Genomic DNA, 18,242 nt, shown 5'->3' on the forward strand with positions numbered 1-18,242 from the left:
GAGAGAGAAACCCAGGCGGGCAAGAGGGGAGAACCTCCTGCTCCTTTGACCGAAAGGCAGCGGCTGCTACTGCTGCTACCTTCTGATTCTTCCTTCCCATTCTGAAGGGCTCCCCTCTCCTCTCACTTGTTCGCTTTGTAGCTGGCGCCTTTCCTTCACTGTGGTGACTCCTCGGTTTGGCTGAAGCCGAGTTGATCTTCCACGCCCAGATGCTCAGGGAGGCAACCTCGTGCTGGGTATATGGGAGGCAGCGTGAGGGAAGCGGTTTATTCCCTCTCCAAATGCCCAGAGAAAGGAAAACGCTCCACTCGCTCTGGGCTGCCAAGGCCTCCTTAAGTGTCACTGAAAGGCTCCTTTGGCAGCCCAGAAAAGCCCAAGATGGCTGGGATTAAAGGGGTAATGGCAGGAAAGTGGCCATTCCCCCTTTTGATTTGAGCTGCTCTCAAATTTCCTGGGAAATTTTTCCAGGCTCGGGCTCTTAAGTAGAGGCAAAAAAATCTTGAACACCTGGTTCTTATCTAGAAAAGTTCTTAAGTAGAGGTACCACTGTATATATGAAAGGTTTGTAGAACTTCTGAATAAACTCCAGAGGTATCAACTTCAGAATCAAAGGGGGGGGGGGGGGAATAAGCTTACCCAACTTAATTGTGAGGTAAATAAATCAGGAGAATTTCATGAGGTTCAAAAAAACCTTACCAAAAACATAAAATAATGTAAGATTGTTTGAAACAGGAAGTTCTCAGATCACAAAATGGAGAAAACACCCATGTAACAATGTCTGGGCAGAGCTAAATATACAAAGAACAAACAGAAAGTGTGAATTTCACAATAGATTTAGGTTTGACTACAATTTATCCCTCATATACCAAAGTCCCAATCAGTTGTCCTCAAACTTGGTTGTACTATAGCTTTAACTCCACTGACCCACGACAGTAAAATAGTCCCCTCCCCTGTATGAACAGAGAATGATGAAACTTCTGTTCCAGTAAAGCTGCCACGTTAGAACAACTTGCTTGAGTCCATGAAAGGCTGTACCACAATAAAGGTATTAATTTATGGTGGCCACAAAGAGTTATTTTTGCTGCAGAACAGTAACAAAACTGACCGGTGGGAATCTTTGTTTCTGTTTTGATGGTTTGGTTTGGGTTTGGTTTTGCTCTTGATTTAAAATGAGTTGTTCCTATCTATCAAATCAGTTTTATTTATATTTCTTTTAAAGAGAAAGTCAGGCATTGAAAATGGGTTCACTTCTAGGGGTACAAAAATGTAATTTTTGTTTCTAACCTGGAGAAGATGAAAGCAGCAGGAGATAGGAAAAATAAGTTAAAGAAGAGAAGAGGTAATCAGACAGAAATGAAATACAATAAACCACTGGCATGGCTTCTATTCTTTCCTGTGGCTCTTTTCTATAGTTCCATTTTCTCTCTGTTCTGTTAGGTTTTCTAAGGGAAGCATTTGGGAAGACTGTGTTCCTATCCTTGCTGGCAGAGCCCAGCATGTGCTTACTTATATGATGAATGGCGTTTCTATTCCAAGTCTAGCCACAATTCCCTTTAAAATGTTTGGATCAAAGGAAATGGGGTATAAATCCACAGATAAATCCACATAGACCCAAAATATGTAGAAATCAGGAGCTGTGAGCACATGTCTCTATCTGGTCATGATATGCCCTTGCTTGATCAAAATTAGGAGAGGCCTTGGTCCAATCTCCTGTTGTAGTACTTCCGATCCTGGCTTATTTCCATACAGTTAGCAATCATACAGTTAGCAATCAACAAAATGATGTTCAACATCGAAAAGAGCAAAGTTCATCACCTAGATAAAAAAAAACCTGGACACACATACAGCCTGGGAGAAACCCCTCTCAGCAGTAGCGACGGCGAAAGAGATCTCGGAGTCTTGGTGGATAATCAACTAAACATGAGCCAACAATGTGCAGCAGCAGCCAAAAAAGCCAATACAATCCTAAGCTGCATCATCAGGGGAATACACTCCAAGACCAGGGAAGTCTTAATACCACTCTACTACGCCCGGGTCAGACCACACCTGTTCAGTTCTGGTCACCACACTTCAAAAAAGACATTGAAACTATGGAGAAGGTGGAGAAAAGAGCAACCAAAATGATCAGGGGTCTAAAAACCAAGACTTATGAAGAGAGACTGTGGGAACTGGGCATGGATAGCCTAAAGAAAAGGAGGGCCAGAGCGGACATAATAGCAGTCTACAGGTATACGAGGGGTTGCCACAGAGAGGAGGGGATCACTTTATTCTCCAGGGCACCGGAGGGCCAGACGAGGAACAATGGCTGGAAGCTGACCAAGGAGAGATTCAACCTGGAAATAAGGAAGAACTTCCTGATTGTCAGAACGATCAACCAGGGGAGCAACCTACCAGCGGACATTGTGAACTCCAATACATTTTTAAGAGGAAATCGGACTGCCATTTGGCTAGTATGCTATAGGGTTCCTGCTCAGGCAGGGGGTTGGACTTGATGACCCGCATGGTCCCTTCCAACTCTAACAATAAATAAAAAAAATAAAAGATATGAATATCTAGGTTCCAGGAAGATACATTTAATGCTATGCAGGATTAAAACATCATCATGGAAACAAAAAGAGAAAATTCTCAAGCAGATATAATAGTGAATCATAAAAGCACAAAACTCTTTGAAATGTTTCTTTCTGTTGGACCCCACACCACAAAGTATTTCATATGATCCTTCTAGTTTAATAAGTTAACTAACCAAGTGGATCAATAAAACAGATGCAATTTTCTTAAAGTCTCTGATTGTGAATATATCTAATTAGTCATTATTAAACTGAGAATTATAAAAGTAAAAATATTCTATTTCTTTTAAAAGACTAATTTTCATTAGAAGCTCTGGAGAAAAAATAAAAATAGCACAGCTCCCCTTTCCAATAAAACTATCAGCTTCTGCTGAACATGAAAATTCCAAAAAGAATTTGACACAAAGTAATTGCTTTGGGCACCCTGGACTTATTTTATTTTATTTATTCATTTGTCCAATACACAATACATATGGAAGAGAATAGACATGAAGTAATATATATAAAGATAATATGTAAAAATAGAGGAGAAGATATATGAAAGGAAGAAAATATATATGATATATGAGATAAAGGAAAGACAATTGGATAGGGCACGAAAGGCACACTTCCTTCACTTCCTCCAAATACATACTTGCAGCTTTGTTTGTTTGTTTGTTTGATTTCTAGGCCACCCTTCTCCTGAGACTCCCCTGCCAGCAACTGCTGAGTGATGGGCAAAGAGCTTTGCCAGTGGCTGGGGAATGGTGGTTCCCAGTGGGGAGGATCTCAGGCAAGGCCACGTGTTTGGAGTTTCTGCAGCTGCCAATGTGGGGGAACAGAATGCTATGCAGGTGGCTGGGGAATGGTGGTTCCCAGTGGGGAGGACCCCCAGGCAAGGACATGCTTTTGGAGCTTTTGCAGCTGCTGAAGTGTGGGGGCAGAGAGCTCTGCTGGTGGCTGGGCAACAGTGGCTCCCAGTGGGGAGAAGCCCAGGCCATGGGATCATCTGAGGAAGTAGCTGACCACCACCACCCATCCTCATTGGCTGCTCATCTAATGGTGCTCCGGACCCTCTGGGACCATAGAAGAAGCCCGTGCGGGCAGAGAGGGAGGGGAGCCTGGCATACCTTGCTCTGCTCCCTTAGGAAATGACTGCTGGGATCCGTCTCCAAGTCTTTTGTCACATGTGCCTGTTGCTGGTCTTTGTGCTTGCATGAGCATCAGAAACCAGACCAGCTGGCCAGAGTGCAAGTGCACTCTGGAAACAGGAAGATCATTTTCCTGGTGTGTGCATACGCAATGGGCAGCTGTTCTTCTGGTTTCTGGCACACCCATGCACATGAAAACCAGTTGGCTGGCATACCAGAAGAGCCAGGGGGACAGCTCCACATGCCCAGAGAAATAGCTCTGCAAGCCATTTCCAACACATGTGCCATAGGTTTGCCATCACAGAACTAGACTGTCTATTCTAACTCAAATTGTTATTTTTGATTTTCTTTTCTTTTATCTGGTTATTGTATTTTCAAGTGAATATACTTCTAGAGAGTTTATGGAATATCCTTTTCATGGTCAAAGTAAGTTGCTCTGTTTTCAAAGCACGCTTAAAAGGGTCAAGAAAGGATTAACATGTGGTGTAAATAACAGTAAGGGGTTATGCACACAATTAAAGTAACCTCATCCAGGCAGCTGTGTTATGAGTTCTTCTACTACAAATTACTGTATGTATTTATTTATCATCCTGATCTCTAAAACAAATAATTGAAAAATAATACCTGAAGCATTGCCAGTAGTATTCTGAAATAAAGGCATATGGATCATTAGGTGTTCTGCTGGCGTGTCTCAACCGCCCGTAATTACAGGGTAATTAGTCCAGGAAGACAAACACCACACGATAGAAGGAAAACCCAAAAGTCTTTATCAACAGAAAAACAGAAACAGCTCCCTTTTTAAATGTCAAAGGGATTTTCTGGTACACACAAGGCACAGGTTAAATGCAGTCCAATTGCTCATCCAATAACTGGGAAATTGAGTCCAATTCTAAAGTCCAGAAAGTCCACACACAATATTAAACAGCAAAAACCACAATCTTGACGAAACTATGAATCAGATAAACTGCCATGAGGCTAAAAAAGCAGGCTGCTCTTTTATCTGTAGCACTAATTACAGCAGCCCCACCCAACTACAGGTGGCCTCATTTATCTCCTGTAATAATCCTTCAGTTGTTGTCTCCTATGCATCACTCTACGCATGCGTGGATGTGTCATACATTCTTGTTCCGAATCCAGGGATGATTGATCTCCTCCTGGGCTGTCTGCCAAACTCCCCTCTTCCAAGTCACCCCCACCTTCTTCTTCTTCTTCCGAGGAAACTTCACTACCTGACTCTGTCGGCAATGAAACAGGCCTATGACATGTTGATGTTTCCCCTGCATCCACTTCCACATTCCTTGGGGCAGGAGCTGGGCCAGAGCCAACCACAACAATTAGGTAAATACTGAAGAATGTGGATAATGATTTCCTAAGGTGGTTTATTATCCAACTATTGTTATTGCATGCTTACAGAACTATTGGTATAGAGTTTTATCTGGATTAATGGATACCTGAGTTAAATAGATTCTGGAACTGAGGCTATACCTTTGGTGTAATTTTATGCTTAAGTAACCCTGATCTCTGTTTTTCCTATCCTTGCAACCTATTCCATTGTACCAAAGGAAGGTTTAGAATAGAATAACAGAGTTGGAAGGCACCTTAGAAATCTTCTAGTCCAACCCACTGCTTAGGCAGGAAACCCTACACCAATTCAGACAATGGTTGTCTAATCCAGTAATGGGAACCTTTTTTCCTCAGATGCCGAAAGCACATGTGCATGCGCTATCATGCATGTGTCAGTGCCCACACCCATAATTCAATGCCCGAGGAAGGTACAAATTGCCTCCACCCTCTGAAGACTGGAAATGGCTCCATTTCCCAATATCTATTGGGCCAGTTTTTCACCTTCCCCAGGCTCTAGAGGCTTCCCTGAAGCCTGGGGAGGGTGAAAACACCCTCTCCCACCATCCCGGACGCCCCCCGAAAGCTGAAAATGCCTTCTTAGAGCCTCTGTGCAAGCCAAAAATCAGCTGGCCAGTGTGCAATGCATGCTGAAGCTGATCTAGGGCAACAGCGCACTTGCTCGCAGATATGGCTCTTTGTGCCACCTTGGCATGCGTGCCATAGGTTCACCATCACTGATCTAATTTCTTCCATTTTTTGAGGCAGTTGATTAATTATTCTAAGACTCAGGGAATTTCTCCTTAGTTCTAAGTTGCTTCTCTCCTTGATTAGTTTCCACCCATTGCTTCTTATTCTACCCTCAGGTGCTTTGGAGAATAGTTTGATTCCCTCTTCTTTGTGGCAACCACTGGGATCATGTCTCCCCTAGGTCTTTTCACAAGACTAGACATACCCAATTCCAGCAACCATTCTGTATATGTTTTATCCTCGAGTCTCCTTTATTATTGATTAACAATATTGATTGTTTCTTCATTGCTTATTTGACCCCTATGACAATCATTAATGTTGTACCACATGATTCTTGACAAATGTATCTTTTTCTTTTATGCACACTGAGAGCATGTGCACCAAGACAAATTCCTTGGGTGTCCAATCACACTTGGCCAATAAAATTCTATTCTATTCTATTCTATTCTAATAATCTATGTTGGCCTTCTCTGTACTCTTTCTAGAGTCTCAACATCTTTTTTACATTGTGATGACCAAAATTGGGTGTCATATTCCAAGTGTGATCTTACCAAGGCATTATAAAGTGGTATTAACACTTCATGTGATCTTGATTCTATCCCTCTTTTTATGCTGCCTAGAACTGTGTTGGCTTTGTTGGCAGCTGCAGCACTGTTTGATAACAAAGTTTGATACCTTTTGCTGAGTCGTCACATTTATGACTGCACTGGCTGCTGTTCAAGCCCGATTGGCTCAAAAGCAAGCAGCCAGCAAGCGGGAAAATAAAGCCCTGCTATTGGTTCAGAGTTTGACAGCTCCACTATAAAAGGAGCTGTCAAGCCACTTGTTCTCTGTTCTGTCGGTTGTTGCTGAATTAAAGATTGCTGTTGCTGTTACTCCTGAGTCTGCCTCATCCCAGTCTCCTACATTTCCCTACCTATTTAACATCTTTTTTATTAGATTTACAAGTAACAGCACAAAGAAATGTTTTAGAGTTCTTGAGAACCAATAGCATAATTGTGAATTTTGTCTCTGTCAAATCCCTTTTTTCCCTTGTTTGCACTAATTCCCAGATATTTGCATTAGCCTATTATCTTCCAGCATACCTTGATTTCAACTTTAATTGATCAATCAAAACTCACTTTATTAATCAACTAAAGTCTGCACTTAATAAATATATTAGTGTTCAATTTAGGACTACTGATGTTGCAGTAATTTATTCATATGTAACCAAACTAGAAATGTAGCTTAAACATAATAATTTCATAGTAGTGTTTATCTTTGAGAAGTATAATTTGCTATAATGTTTGGGGCAATTGTGTGCAATTTGAGTTTGCTAAAAAGAATTAATGCAACTTTCCTTCTTCTACTCCATTTAACCATTAGTTTTCTTACTCTGAATCTGAGGTTCTCAACAATGCAGTGTATTTAGATTAGAAATGGGTAAAAATATTGTTCTCTTTTGAGAATTAATTAAGAAGCTTAAGCTTTAAACACAACATATTACATCAACAAATGTAGCTTTTCACACTCCAAATGTTGATTTTCCCTTCTGGGTAATTTTTTTAATTCTCTAAACTTGAAGCCTCCTAATTTCATATATTATTATTGGATTGAAGTTGCTCTAGTCAGCCTTGCAGAGACAAAAACAATTTTTGAGTATATATCAGAAACTTTGGAATGGAACAGTTGTAAAAAGAAATTGTTTACAGCAATATAAAACCTGCTATATTGTAGTCTTTTCATTGTTGTTTTGAGAGAGTTTTCTGACTCTCTTCAGCACTTGATTGCAGCACTTGCTCATAATGAAAAAAAGTGGTTGAGAAACTCAAGCAACAATGTCCATTGTAAATGTCACAGGGCATCATAGGATGACAGAGCCGAGCCTTATATTGAGTTGTACCATTTGTCAAACTAATCCAATATTACTCATTTCAAACAAGAATTTTCCTGCCAACTTAAAATAGTTTGCTTCATATTGTAGTTGGATTTATGATAATAGATACAGGAGTCCATGTTAACATCATGAACCACTAAGATTTCTCTATAAGTAGATATACAAGCCTATTTAATTTCTCACCATAGTGACCTACTTTTCCGGGAAGCCATCCCTGCATGTCCCAATTCACATAGAAACTGCAACCACACTTTTCAGTAGGCAACAGGCCAACATGTCTATCACACATTCCCAACAAAGTGCGCCATAAGGCTTTTTCAGTAGCCAGCACTACTTACAAGTGCAGGACCACTTGTAGCCTGGACCACTTTGGTTTTCCATAACAAGATTGTTCCAAATATATATTGCTACTGAACCATCCCTGGATTGCTGTGACATTTCCCCCATTGGGACTTTTCCTGATCTTGATGCTAATTTATTTGTACCCAGTGATGGGCTCCTACGGGAACGGCCAGGAATGCAGTTCCGGTAGCAAAATTTGGAGCTCCACCCCCGGAGTACCCAATTGAAACAAAATGCATAAGCCACGCCCACGGTGTGGTAGTAAAAATTTTGGTAGTCCATCACTGTTTGTACCTTATTTGTAACTTACAATTTTTTGGTAACTTCAGGTAAACGTTTTTTATTTTTATTTTTACATATCTCATGTTGTGAATGGTTTATTTTCTGGGTTCCATACATATCAATACAAATAATTATAACAATATTATTCATAATAATTACAATTCATTTTCATTTCTGATTGTAACACATAATGTCTGTTATCATCTTTCAATTCTAATCCTTCTCATAGTGTTGTCACACTTTCTATCATTTTAATATCCATCTTTATTCTTCCCTCCCCCTCATATTTCTGTCTCTATTTTAGCCCTCTTTTCCCCCCCTTCTCCTATCATTCTAATAGTTAAAGACATTCTAATAAGCAAAGATAAAATAAATGATCTGCAAGAAATATATGGGAAGCAACCTAAAAAAAAGAAGAAGATTAAAAATTTGGATGAAGGTGAAAGATGTGGGATAAAAGAGAATGAAAAGAGAAGGAGTATAAAGCAAAACAGCTTATGAAAGCTTTTTAATAATGTGTACAAATATTAGAGTTGTACATAATGAACAATTGTATGTAATGTAAAAGATAAAAAAAAATTTTGAATATTTTTTAGGAATGTAGTTAAGGAATTTAAATTATTACTAGAATTGTATAAATTGTATAAGTTGAAAAATGAATTTGTATTAATAGTAAGAGCACAAGAAATGAAGAATTGGAGAAAATATTATATACATTAAAACTGTGAGCAATAATGAAACACATGATTGATATATGAAAAAAAAGAATAATAAAAAAGGAAATATCATAGCTAGAAGTTTTAAACTGGTGATTGTTTTTGTTGCTGCTGCTTATATTTAATATTAAACTTAAATTTTGCAGCTGTACAGCTGTCCACTCCAAAATACCCTGTTTACCTGCTTACTTGCTTAGTTTACAGCTTTATAGCTCAAAATAAATCTTATCAACCCCACAATTCTATATCCCAGTCAATCAATTAGTCAAGCAATCACTTGCATACATGCATTCCTTCCCACACTGGCAAAATGACCTACTGCTATTCAATCTATTGAAGCTGACTAGATTGGTAAATAAAACTTTCTTCCAGGTTGGTCCAGATTTAAAGAAGTCATTCTTTGGTTTTGCTTCTTCCTTGATGCCTCTGGGTCTATTTCTTAAGCTGTGGAAAGCTCTTTTTGCATTATTTGTTTTGATGAAGTGGCAATTAAATTGTTCCATCCAAGCAGCTTCAGGAGTGCAGCTGCTTTGAAGCAACAAGCACTTTCCAAAGCATTTTGCATTTGTTTGAAGTGTTTCTGACTTTTGATGGCATTTCTGGAAGTTGTTCATGTAACTTCAGCTCCATAAATGGACAATGTTGAAGGGGAGGAGGGGCTGAACAGTGTGATGGGCTTCCTGACACTGATATCGGCAGCTGGCCAGCAAGATGTATCACTTCATTAATTTCTTTAAGAGCCTATCTTTTGGGGTGTCAACCAGAACGCTGCTTTGGGCTTCATTTACTTCTTCAATTCTCAATCTTTCAATGCTGCCACTCACAGGCTCTAACTGTTCTCTTGTGTTAATGGAATCTTTCATTTCCTGCCAAGATAATAGGAGCTCAGCTCAGCTCTTAGCATTCTATATATGGACTCGAAGGCAGCCTTTGCTTTTACATTCTCCATACATTGGGCAGGATTAAGCCTCTTGACAATAAATGAATGAGAGCCAGGCATTTAGCTTTAGATGATAGGCTGCTAAAGCCTCCCGTACTTCCTTGTCTTGTGCTTGTAGCATTGCACTTAATTGTGCCATTTTGTCTTATGCTTCTTCTCCTAACTGAATTAGAATATTGCTAGCAAGTTGTTATCTTGACACAATCAATTTCAGTTCAGCATTTTAAGAATATTGCAGATTAGTAAATTACAAAATGCTACACGACTTGGAAAAATTAGGTTTCCGGCATTCCCCCAGCCACCCCTATCTGCATTGGATGATCCTAAGCATTTTGGTAACACATATTGCTGTACTGAAGGAGCTGCTGATGCAGTTCTACAAAGGAATCATTGAGTCTGTCATCTGCATTTCTACAACTGTCTGGTTTGGTTCTGCAACCCAACAAGACCGACACAAACTTCAGAGGATAATCAGAACTGCAGAAAAAACAATTGCTTCCAACCTGCCTTCCATTGAGGACCTGTATACTGCACGAGTCAAAAAGAGGGTGGGGAAAATATTTACTGACCCCTCACATCCTGGACACAAATTGTTTCAACTCCTACCCTCAAAACGTTACTACAGAGCACTGCACACTAAGACAATTAGACACACGAACAGTTTTTTCCCGAACGCCATCACTCTACTAAACAAATAATTCCCTCAACACTGTCAAACTATTTACTAAGTCTGCACTACTATTAATACTAGTTTTTCCCCATCATTCCTATTACCAATTTCCTGCCATTTATGACTGTATGACTGTAACTTGTTGATTCTATCCTTAAGATTTTTATTAAAATTGATTGTTTTCTCATTGCTTATTTGATCCCTATGACAATTATTAAGTGTTTTACCTCATGATTCCTGACAAATGTATCTTTTTCTTTTATGTATTCTGAGAGCATATGCACCAAAGACAAATTCCTTGTGTGTGCAGCCACACTTGGCTAATAAACAATTCTATCCTATCCAATTCTATCCTATCCTATTCTATTCTATACTACTGAACTAATTTTATTTATTTATTTATTTATTTATTTATTTATTTATTTATTTATTTTTATTGTTAGAGTTGAAAGGGACCATGCAGGTCATCAAGTCCAACCTCCTGCCTGAGCAGGAATCCTAAATCACCCCAGCCAAGTAGCAGTCCAATCTCCTCTTGAAAGTATCCAGAGTTGGGGAGTTCACAACCTCCGCAGGCAGGTTGTTCCACTGGTTGATTGCTCTGACTGTCAGGAAGTTCTTCCTTACTTCTAGGTTGAATCTCTCCTTGGTCAGCTTCCAGCCGTTGTTCCTTGTCCGGCCCTCTGGTGCTCTGGAGAATAGAGTGACCCCCTCCTCTCTGTGGCAACCCCTCGTATACCTGTAGACTGCTATCATGTCCCCTCTGGCCCTCCTTTTCTCTAGGCTATCCATGGCCAGTTCCCATAGTCTCTCGTCGTAAGTCTTGGTTTCAAGTCCCCTAATCATTTTGGTTGCTCTTTTCTCCACCTTCTCCAGAGTTTCAATGTCTCTTTTGAAGTGTGGTGACCAGAACTGGATGCAGTTTTATTTTCATTTGATTTCTTCACTCTATAGTCTTTGGTGTATGGTTGTGTGCATGCACAAACACATATGTATTGTCTCAGGATAGACTTCATACAATTGGTGAAATGATTTGGGATCTACAAAAAATGGATGTTGTTGACCTTTAGCCTGTATTCTCTTCAGCCAATACACATGGCCACTCCTTGGAAATACTTCTGAAGAGTTTGGCCGCATGAACAAAGACCTCTGTCTGCTACTTGGATCGCGTGGATTTGGCTATGTTTATTTATTCCTATTGGATCCATGATATATACAGTATATATATAACAAACCATCTAAGTGAGGAGAAGGAAATAGCAACCACAAGAGCATGAAAGCCACACACATATATTTAAACCTAAATGAGCTGCTTGCTTTCACTGCTCCGGTCCAAAGAAGGCTTTAATCTGAGTTGCCAACAATGTGACAGGTCTGTCCTCCTTCCAAAGCGAATGTGGTCTGCAGTGCTGAGTCAGCAGAACAACAAGCAGGACTTTCACGGAGGAACTAAGAGGATGCACAGCTTGCAAATCTGCTGACTGAGCACGAATGGAGGCTAGCGACAGAAGCAGCCAGAAGACCATGAAAGAACCATTTGTTAAATGAGAGAAATCAGCCCTGCCTTCCCGCCCCCCACTAGATTAAATAACTGGAGAAATATCATAGTGATTTCAGTCTTTTCAAGTTTCAGAAGCTTTGACTAAACACAGAGGTTGTCTGAGGAAAATGCATCCATCTACAATCTTCCTCAGTGCATATTTAAAAGCATTCCTTATGGGCAGTCTATGTGGGGAAAAAGAAGGGTCCATACTGTACACTGAAGAATGAATAGTCTTCTCATTTTGGTACCCTCCAAGTTTTTTTTATTTTTATTTATTTATTCATTTGTCCAATACACAATACATATGGAAGAGAATAGACATGAAGTAATATATATAAAGATAATATGTAAAAATAGAGGAGAAGATATATGAAAAGAAGATAATATATATGAGATATGAGATAAAGGAAAGACAATTGGACAGGGGACGAAAGGCACACTAGTGCACTTATGTATACCCCTTACTGACCTCTTAGGAACCTGGAGAGGTCAATCGTGGAGAGTCTAAGGGAGAAATGTTGGGGTTTAGGGGTTGACACTATTGAGTCTGGCAATGAGTTCCACGCTTCAACAACTCGATTGTTAAAGTCATATTTTTTACAGTCAAGTTTGGAGCAGTTAATATTAAGTTTGAATCTGTTGCGTGCTCTTGTGTTGTTGCGGTTGAAGCTGAAGTAGTCATTGACTGGTAGGACATTGCAGCATATGATCTTGTGGGCAATACTTAAATCGTGTTTTAGGCGCCGTAGTTCTAAGCTTTCTAGACCCAGGATTGTTAGTCTATTTTCATAGGGTATTCTGTTTCGAGTGGAGGAGTGAAGGGCTCTTCTGGTGAAATATCTGTGGACATTTTCAAGGGTGTTGTCACTCCACCACCCAATTCTCAGTTTAAGGCTGGATTAACAAAGATTTTAATGTAGGACAGAAGAAGAGACTCAATTTTGTATGACAAACCAAGTGCATTAGCCATTACACCAGATTGTCTCTGAGTAGTTTAACTCAAAAGTGACACACACACCAAAAAAAGGCTGCTGCATATGGTAATGAATACTCCCGTCTTACTTCTAGACATAAGCACACATATCCATATAGAAAACCATGGAAAACTGAAGCCTATAATACTCATTATAGGAGCATTAGGAGAAAGTTATGGAGATAGCATATAATATATGTTATAACTTTGAAAGAGGATATGAGTACTACATTCATCCTTGAGCTGGTAAAAATTACTTTACCAGAAAGTAGGATTTCTCTATGATGTCTGAGAAATAATAGTCCACAGGCATATGCTTGGAACCAAACCTTTGGGCAAGTAGCATACATGAGTTCGGGGCTCCTTCTAGAAAGATGGAAGGATTGGAGATAAGTGCTGGGAAAGAAAATAAAATGGAATTAAATTTCCCATGATAAGGCATGGTGAATGGCAAAGAGGCTAAAAGTGAAATAATAAGGCTAACATCAAGGGAAGTCCCTCAAATTTATAAACAAACCTGAGAAATTTGCAAAACATTTCAAATATAAAAGGAGCTTTGGTACAAAAGGATGGCATGTTTAATTCATTTCTTCATTTTTCCAGTTCCAACGGCAGCAGAAGGACACCGCCAAGGAAAATGGCAAATAACATCTAAAAATATTTAGTCAAGGCTTTTGTCCACAGCAAAGACCACTCTAGGGTTTTTCTTATATGCCTGGTAGCTGGGACTGGTGTCGAATGGGTTCTGGCAGCCTGAAAAACCTCAAAAATTGCTGTTGATTGGAGATCTAAGAAGCTGCGGACATGGAAGATGACGGCCATGTGTGGAAGACGATAGCAGATGAGAAGATCTTGCTAGTGAGGACTGTGTTGAGTATAACAACTAGACAGCAACCAGTGAGAGTGATTGGCTTTGACAGTGATGTGGTGAAAATGGTGATGGCAGTCACGTTGGAAACAGGGATGGCCAAGAGACCAACTGGTTCTGATGGGCAGACATGGAGTGTGGTGCTGGAGACACCGACCAGTGAGAGTGGTTGATGCTGAGGACAGCGGCTAGAGCAGTTTGCTTGGGCAGTGGCTGGACGGTGGCCAGCCATAGAGAGAATGATCAATTCTGGGATGCTTGGGAGATGGATGACTGAATTTAGAATGTGAGCCAATACCTAAGTGGCTTTCTCAGGGTGAAGCAGAAGACTGAGATATGCATTCACAGTGAGAAACATCAAAATCAGTGTTTGAGTGTGGAAGACATTTTAGAAGAGCTTCATTATGATAGAGACCTCCTTGTTCAGATTTAGACCTTTGGCTTTACTGTCACAACTATAATAGACATGAGCAGGGAAGATAATGGTGAGGGGCACTTTCATAATGTTGGTCCTATAACACCTTTTGCCTGGATCACTGTCCTAATAATAAACTTGGTTGATTTACAACAAACCAGAAAGGGACTCTCTCAGGGAAGAGCCCAGATTGCCCTAGGAAGAACATTCTCCCTTCAAAATAAGAGTTTTCTTAATGGGACTGCTCAACTGAAAAGGACAAATTGTATAACTCTATTGACCTCCGTATATTTAGGAAAGAGGACAACCCCTGGCTGAGTTTGGGCAATGTTTTACATCTTTTATATGCTTTATTTTAGTCAATTTTAATATTGTTTTATATTGAGGGGGTTTTCTTTGAGTGAATGTATGAGATAATGGCTTATTTATGGAATAAATAGATAGATTGATTGGAAGTAAAGAAGGAGAGGGCCAGGGGTGAAGGCTGGAGTCTCCCCTGCTGACTGTGGAAACAGAAGCAGGAGGGGCCCGACTGTAAACCCTGGATTGATATGAATAATAATAATAATAATTTATTAGATTTGCATGCCGCCCCTCTACGAAGACTCAGGGCGGCTCACAACAATAACAAAAACAATATAATAGTAATACAAATCTAATATTTTTTTTAAAAAGTATATATAAAACCCCCAAAATTAAAACCATACAACACATGCATACCAAACATAAAATATAAAAGCCTGGAGGAGGTGTCTCAGTTCCCCCATGCCTGGCGATATAGGTGGGTCTTGAGTAATTTGCGAAAGACAAGGAGGGTGGGGGCCGTTCTAATCTCCAGGGGGAGTTTATTGCAGAGGGCCGGGGCCGCCATAGAGAAGGCTCTTCCCCTGGGGCCTGCCAAATGACATTGTTTTGTCGACTGGACCTGGAGAAGGCAAACTCTGTGGGACCTAATTGGCCGCTGGGATTCGTGTGGTAGAAGGCGGTTCTGGAGGTATTCTGGTCCACTGCCATGTAGGGCTTTAAAGGTCATTACCAACATTTTGAATTGTGACCGGAAACTGATTGGCAGCCAGTGCAGGCCACGAAGTGTTGTAGAAACGTGGGCGAATCTGGGAAGCCCCACGATAGTTCTCGCGGCCACATTCTGCACGATCTGAAGTTTCCGAACACTTTTCAATGGTGTGAATGGGACATTTGGCCTGGAGAGGGGCTGGTGGGGTGGGCGATCTCTGGAGGGGTGGAGAGTCAGAGTATACCAGTCTTGACTGGGAGAGGCAAATACGGCAGGAGCTATGGGGTAGGCCGCTCACGGAAAACTAGAACTCACTGCTAAAAAGTGATTGCTTGTTCCGACCCCTCTCAGTCATCAAGTTCAACCTGTATAGTTGGTGACAGGTAAAGTCAGAGCCATGGTATCAGGCTGCTGCTATTCAATGCCAGGTCAATTGTGAACAAAGCCCCCCTTGTCTGAGATTTACTCTTGGATGAGGGGTCTGACCTGACATGTGTAACTGAGATCTGGCTGGGCCATGAGAGGAATGTTCCTCTCTCAGAAATGTGCCTAGATGGGTTTCAGGTACTACATCAGCCGTGATCCCAGGGAAGGGGTGGAGGAGTGGCGTTCGTAGTCCAGAAGACTCTTAGCCCTCGCAGAATCCCTGCAACTGAGATCGTTGGGTGTGACTCTCTCCTTTTGAGTTTGGACCTAGGAGTTCAGGTCGGCTTGTTGCTAATGTACCTGCTTTCCAACTGCGTTACAATAGCTCTGCCTGTGCTACTTGAGGCTGTAGTCAGGCTGGTGGTCGAGTTCCCCAGACTTTTGGCATTGGGGAACTTTAATGTACCGTTTCTCAAGGCAGTGGAGTCATGATCTGATATTAAGGGCTATAGACATCTTTTCCTTGTCATGGTCAGATCATTTCCTGTTACGGCTGGACATTAAACCTTCAATTGAAATAGATTTATTGCAACTTTATAATAACTTTGAAGAGAGCACTGAAATAGGGGACATCCAAAAATAGTTTCTATAGAACTCATTTTATAAAAAGAATATGCTGCTTTACGTTCAGAAAGTGAGTCAAAGATAAAATGTTTACCCACCCAGCTCATTTTCATCATCACAATCGTTATCTTCCTCATCAAGTGGATGATGGAATTGTAGAGTACACATGTTTCAGAATGTTGAGCAGAATTGCAATAACTCCTAGAACAATTTGTATCTTTACAAATTGCACAAGCATCACTGGACAATTTAATTATCTTCTCTGGAGTTAAAAATGTATATGAGATTGTCATGTAGAAGAGACAGATGTGAAAAATCGTACTGTAATTCAGGAGAAGAAAATTGGTTTTATGTTCCACTTTTAATCCTTCATTTATCCTGTTGCTGGTGGCCACGTTCTAAATATGTTTAAAATCTGCATTCTACCCCTCAAACTAAATTTGGAATTCTGTATGGTTCATACAAGAATATCTGCAATTCACACATAGTAATAATAAACAGTTGCTGAGAAAAGATATATGTTCTTTAGTCTAATCAAAATTAGGATACAGAAAGGTCCAAAAAGCTTTTACTGGAGAGTACTTTTAATATTTGGTTGGTGGAAAATGCAGGTTTTCTGCTCTGGCATTTCTTCTGAAATGCTTCTACTAATCTTCCTTTCTTAAGCTAGCAGAACACATGTATCAGCTAAGTGCTTGCAGGAGGCATGGCCATATGCTAGATGTTCTACCAAGTATGAGGAATATAAACTCTGCAGAAAAAAATATCTGCCGTCTGTTCTGCCGGGCTCTCTGGTATGAGCCTCCCGAAAATTCAAGGGTACAAATTTCAGACACACACACGTTTGAAAATTCAAAACAATGTTCTTTATCACAAAATTCAAAAGAAACAAAGCACCCTTGCACTCGTCCCAAAACAACCTTGTAGGCTGTACAAGTCCCTTAATCAGTCCTTAAGTACTTAGCTAGCAGCTGTGAAGAAACGTCACAGCCCTCCTTCTTCCAATGAAGTGACACACACACACTTTGCTCTGCTTTGGTTTCAAAGGCGTGAAAAATCAATAAATAAGTCCAGAAAACAGTACGGCACGGTCCTGAAGAACTGCGATCAGATAATCTTCCACAACGGCCAAACCAACACGCTGCTATTTGTATCTGCAGCTCTAATTACTAGAGCCCCACCCAAACACAGGTGGCCTCTCTTATCTCCTGTAATATGTCCTCAATTGGTCTCTTCTACGCATAACTCTGCGCCTGCGTGGTTCCAAGACGTCCGCATCTGAATCGACCGAAGATAATGGAGATTGGCTTCCTGGGCTGTGTGCCAAGCCCCCCTCTTCCAAATCACTCCCACCTTTTTCTTCATATGAGGAAACTGTACTACCTGCCTCTGTCGGCAATAAAACAGGCCTATGACATGTTAAGGTTTCCCCTGCCCCTCAACATTCCTTGGGGCAGGAGCTGGGCCAGAGCCAACCACAACAATGTCTAGTTATAATTCAAAGATTTAGTCAAGAGACAAAAGCAATCAAAGCTCCATTTATGTGGACATCACCATAAAGTGATAGTTTAAACAACTGTTTATATAAGTTACAGGTCTTGGAAAAGCCACATTTTATGTACTCATTTAACGAACAGACTTGAAAGGGACTATGGAGGTCTTCTAGTCCAACCTCCTGCTCAGGCAGGAAACCCAACACCATTTCAGACAAATGGTTATCCAATGTCTTCTTTAAAACCTCCATTGTTGGAGCACTCACAACTTCTAGATGCAAGTTGTTCCATTGATTACTTGTTCTAGCTGTCAGGAAATTTCTTGATAGTT

At 40.5% G+C, this 18,242-nt stretch overlaps 1 long non-coding RNA gene across 1 annotated transcript in view; it reads left to right on the forward strand.

Moving 5' to 3' along the window:
- The first annotated feature begins 959 nt into the window (after positions 1–959).
- The window catches only part of LOC139165962 (uncharacterized), a 32,334-nt gene continuing 15,051 nt past the window's right edge, over positions 960–18,242 (forward strand). Inside the window, exons 1-2 of the long non-coding RNA XR_011558856.1 lie at positions 960–1,045; positions 4,914–5,035. This is a non-coding gene — a long non-coding RNA (uncharacterized lncRNA). The remainder of the gene's footprint in view (positions 1,046–4,913; positions 5,036–18,242) is intronic.

Source organism: Erythrolamprus reginae, chromosome 3, assembly GCF_031021105.1.
Source record: "Erythrolamprus reginae isolate rEryReg1 chromosome 3, rEryReg1.hap1, whole genome shotgun sequence".
Lineage (NCBI taxonomy): Eukaryota > Metazoa > Chordata > Lepidosauria > Squamata > Dipsadidae > Erythrolamprus > Erythrolamprus reginae.